The sequence below is a fragment of the Molossus molossus genome, unplaced genomic scaffold (assembly GCF_014108415.1).
Source record: "Molossus molossus isolate mMolMol1 unplaced genomic scaffold, mMolMol1.p scaffold_m16_p_2, whole genome shotgun sequence".
Classification (NCBI taxonomy): Eukaryota; Metazoa; Chordata; class Mammalia; order Chiroptera; family Molossidae; genus Molossus; species Molossus molossus.
The window spans coordinates 136,667,702-136,673,063 of record NW_023425355.1 but is presented as its reverse complement, the minus strand read 5'-3'; the positions used below and the strand labels follow the sequence as shown (position 1 = coordinate 136,673,063).

The window sequence follows — 5,362 nt, the reverse complement described above, 5'->3', positions numbered from 1 at the left end:
CCTATTTTTCTATTAGAATTTTATCTTTTTAAAGAAACTGGTTTTTAAAATATCTAAATCAATATTAAATACAGTGCAAATATTTTGCTTGTTTGCTCAGTTGCCTTTTAATTTTATTTATGGTGCTTTTAGATGTTCACATTGATTTCTTTCTCTGCTTTTGTATTTTGAAAGTTTCTTACCATGTGAATATGATTTAAGCATTTGTTTTTAAATTTGTATTTCTCTTTTAATCATTAACCCACCAATAATTTATGTTGTGGTATAGTGTGAGGTAATAATCTAACTTTTGGGCTATTTCTTTTTCTGAGTTAGTCAACCAGTTGACCTGAGAGAGTTTAATAACCCTTCACTTCACCACTGATTAGTATGGTAACCCTTGTTATATACCAGATTCTTGTGCATACATGTCTAACATAGTAGACAATAGCTTTAGGTAGGGTACATTTACATACAGGCAAGGTGTCACTTCTTTCAATGTTAAAAGTATTAACAAGGACTGATCAGACTCTACTGGACTCCATGTTCTCTCCAACAACAGAAACAGAAATGGTGTTCAGATAGCGAGGGAACTGGCACCTGCAATTCTCTGTGTGAAGAGGCTGGAATAAACTTCTGGGGTGCCTGGGCAATTTAGCTAGGGGCTTTTATAAGAGAAAAGTACTATACACCTCAGTAAACTAGGACAGGGGTACTAGGATAACTAAGAATGATGTGCAGTAGTCATTATTTCAAGATAACAGGGTCATTTGAAAGCTTCTGCATAGCAAAAGATACAATCATCAAAATTGAAAGGCAAATCACTGTATGGGAGAGCATCATTGCCAATGATACATCAGATAAAGGGTTAATTTCCAATATATATAGAGTGCTCATACAACTCAACAAAAGGAAGACAAAGAACCCAATTAAAAAATGGGCAGAGGAGCTGAATAGACACTTCTCCAAACAGGACATACAAATGGCTAAGAGACATATGAAGAAGTGCTCATCATCACTAATCATCAGAGAGATGCAAATTAAAACAATAATGAGGTATCACCTCACACCTGTCAGAATGGCCACCATCAACAAATCATCAAACAACAAGTGTTGGTGAGGGTGTGGAGAAAAGGGGACTCTAGTACACTGCTGGTGGGATGACTGTGGTATCATCTAGTACACGGCTGGTGCAGCCAGTCTGGAAAACAATATGGTGTTACCTCAAAAAATTAAAAATTGAACTTCCATTTGACCCAGTGATTCTTAGGAATATACCCTAAGAAGCCTGAAACACCAATTAGAAAGAATATATGTAACCCCATGTTTGTAGCAGTACTATTTACAATAGCTAAGATCTGGAAACAGCCCAAGTGTCCATCAGTAGACGAATGGATAAAAAAGCGGTGGTACATATACACAATGGAGTACTATGCAGCTGTAAGAAAGAAAGATATCCTATCCTTTGATACTACATTGAGGAACCTGGGAAGTATTATCCTAAGCAAAACAAGCCAAACAGAGAAAGACAAGTATCATATGATCTCACTTATTTGTGGAATATAATGAACATAACAGTCTGAGGAATGGGATAGTCCCAGAGACATGAAAGTGGGGTACAGACTGACAATCCCCAGGAGAGGGGGTGGTGGGGGAGAGATAAACCACAGAACTTATATGCATGGACATGGACATGCACAACAAAGCTGGGGACAGGGTGGGGAGGGAAGAGGGGAGATCCGTGGTGGGGGAAGGAGAAACATCTGTAACAAAAATAAATAAATTTATTTAAAAAAAAACTAGTCTTCATAACATAATCCTTGTGACAGAATCTGCAGTGTCTGCTGAAAAATTGAATAAGGTGATTCAAGAGATATATTACCTCTGTAGAAAGTGTTTAATATTGGTGATTCAGGATTCTTTAGGAAGCAAGCAGCTTTTAAAACTTGTACTATATTATTTATGGAGGTTCTAGCTGCTGTAACAAGTATGCCACCAAATTTTACTGGTTGAACACAATAAAATTTATTTCTTGTCCTTGTAATAGTCCACTGGGAGCTCCTGGTCAGAGACGGTGTTTTGTGTAGTCATTCAGGGACCTAAGATTCTTCCACCTTGTGTCTCTGATGTTCCTTAGGGCATCAGATTCCACTGCTCAACCCTTTGCATCCAGCTAGCAGCAAGTGAACGAAAAAAGGCAGAGAAAGTACCTCTGCTTCCTAACCACCTAGGTTCAGAAGGGGCACACATCACTTCTGCTTATATTCCTTTTCAAAACCTAGCCTTGCAGCTCCACATATATGCTGGAAATATGTGGCTGAGAAGCCATTTCCTGGCAACAATTCTATATCATGGAAGGAACGCATTAATTTTATTGTACAATCACCTTTTCTGCCACATTTACTAAGAACATTTTCGGGTATGTAATTCATGGGGTTGATAAAGCATTGGTATAACAGAATTTCTCAACCTTAGCACTACTGAGAATTTAATAGTTCTTTGTTGTGGGGGCCTGTCCTGTGTATTTAAAAATGTTTAGTAGCATCTCTGGTCTCTACTCACTAGATGTCAGTAGCATCCCCCTAGTTGTTACTGTTTTCTATTCATTGCCTTATTCTTTGTTGGCTTGGTCTTTCACTTTTTCCTGTCTTCTCTGGTTTTATCTGAGCATTTTTTAAGATTTCATTTTCTCTTCTATCTTTCCATATTCTACTTATCAACTATAATTCTTATTCTAACTTTTATTTAGTGGTTGCTCTAGAGATTTTAATATACATTTACATCTATTTCAAGTCCACTTTCAAATAATACTAAACTACTTCATGGGTAGTGCAGATAATCTTATAACAGTGTAGTCCCAATTCCTCCCTCACATCCCTTATGACAGTGCTGTCATTCATTTCTCTTTATTTATAAACTATATTTGCAAAAATACATTACTGCTATTGTTATTTTGAGCAGATTGTTATATTTTAGGTCAATTAAGAATTAGACAAATAAGCCCTGGCTGGTGCTCAGTGGTTAGAGCACCAGCCCTTGGACTGAAGGGTCTCAGATTTGATTTTCGGTCAAGGGCGTATACCTCAGTTGCGGGCTTGATCCATGACCCCTGTTGGGATCATGCAGGAGAAAACCAATCGATATGTCTCTCTCATATAGATGTTTCTTTCTCTCCCTCCCTCCCCCCCTTCCACTCTATCTAAAAATCAATGGAAAAATATCCTCAGGTGAGGATTAACAACAACAAATTGAACAAATAAAATATTTTATTTTACCTTTATTTATTTATTTTTAACACTCTTCCTTTCTTTATGTAGTTCTGACTTCCTGATCTATATCAATTTCCTTCTCTCTGAAGAACTTCTTTTAACATATCTTGCAACACAGGAGTATTGCAAGAGATGTTAAATTCCCTCAATATCTGTTTGTCTGAGAAAGTCCTTATTTCTACTTCACCTTTGAAGGATGACTTTACTAGTTAAAGAATTATAGGTTAGTGTTACGGACCTGTCATTCACTGCTGCTGGAACCTGAGTCTTGGCCTCTTGCCTTCCTAACTGAACAACATGAGCGTCAGCACCCACTCCAGCTTCTCCACAAACTACCAAACCCTGGGCTCTGTGCAGCCACCCAGCCACCTGGGCCAGCCAGCCAACATCTATGCAGGCACCATGGGCTCCAGCTCTCAGATCTCTGTGCCCCACTTCACCAATGTATGGGTCATCCAGGTATCTGGAGACCTAGCTGCAGGGATGGCTGGGGGTCTGGCAGACATAGGGGATATCCAGAGTGAGAAGGAAACTATGCAAGCCTGAAAAACCACCTGGCCTCCTAGCTGGGGAGGGTGAGAAGCCTGGAGGCTGATAATCAGAGACTGGAGAGCAAAACCCAGAAACAATTGGATAATAAGGGACCTCAGATTAGAGACTGAGGGCATTATTTCAAGACCAATGAAGACCCTAGGGCTCAGATCTTTGCAAGTTCTGTGGACAATGCCTGCATCTTTCTGCAGATTGACACTGCCTGTCTTGCTGCTGATGACTTCAGGGTCAAGTATCAGACAAAGCAGGCCATGCACCAGTCTATGGAGAGTGACATTAATGGGTCTTGAAGGGTCATTGATGACACCAGTATTACTCGTCTGCAGCTGGAAACAGAGATTGAGGCCCTCAAGGAGCAGCTGCTCTTCATGAAGAAGAACCATGAGGAGAAAGTAAATTGTCTACAAAACCAGATTGCTAACTTTGGGCTGACCATGGAGTTGGATGCCCCCAAATCTCAAGACCTCAGCAAGATCATGACCAACATCCAGGCCCAGTATGACAAGCTGGCTTGAAACAATTGAGAGGAGCTAGACAAGTACAGGTCTCAGCAGACTGAGGAGAGCACCACAGTGGTCACTTTGTCGACCACTTAGATAAGAGCTGCTGAGATAATACTAATGGAGCTAAGATATACAGTCCAGTCCTTAGAGATCGATCTGGACTTTATGAAAAATCTAAAGGTCAGTTTGGAGATCAGCTTGAAGGAGAGTGAGACACACTATGCCATGCAGATGAAACAGCTGGATGGGATCCTGTTGGACCTGGAGTCATCTGGCCAGACCTGGGCAAGGGGGCAGGGCAGCATCAGGCCCATGAGTATGAGGCCCTGTTGAACATCACAGTCAAACTGGATGTTGAAACTGCCACCTACCACTGCCTGCTGAAAGAAGGGGAGGACTTCAATCTTCGTGACACCCTGGAAAACAGTCACTTCATGCAATCCATCAAAAGACCACTCCCGCCCTGGCCGGTTTGGCTCAGCAGTTAGAGCGTCAGCCTGCGGTCCACAGAGACCCGGGTTCGGTTCCCGCTAAGGGCATGTACCTTGGCTGCAGTTTGTCTCTGGCCCTGGTTGGGTCGTGTGGGTGGCGGCCACTCGATGTGTCTCTTTCACATCGATGTTTCTCTCTCCTCCTCTCTCTCTTTCCCGCTCTATCTGAGTAAAAAAAAAGACCACTCCCTACAGAATTATGGATGGCAAAGTGGTGTCTGAGGTCAACAACACCAAGGTGTTAAGGTAGGAGAAGTGGGGCACCCTTGTGAGGTAGGAGGCCAATGAAAAGTTCAGAGATAACCGAACATTAAAATAAAAAAAATAAAAAAAGAAGTGTATGTTAGTGGGTTTTTTCCTTTCAACATTTAAAATATTTCACTTTACTCTCTTCTTGCTTGCACACTTTTCTATAGGCAAGGTGTTTTCTACTTTGTCTTCTTTCAATATTCCCTCTGTGTGTTTGCTTTTCTGCTGTTTAAATATGATAGGCTCAGGTATAAAGTTTTAAATATTTATCTTTCTTAGTGTTCTCTGAGCTTCCTGGATATGTGGTTTGGTGTCTGTC

General features: G+C 40.8%; 1 pseudogene; it reads left to right on the top strand.

Moving 5' to 3' along the window:
• The first annotated feature begins 3,545 nt into the window (after positions 1-3,545).
• Positions 3,546-5,044, top strand: LOC118636665 (annotated as a pseudogene).
• The last annotated feature ends 318 nt before the right edge of the window (positions 5,045-5,362 follow it).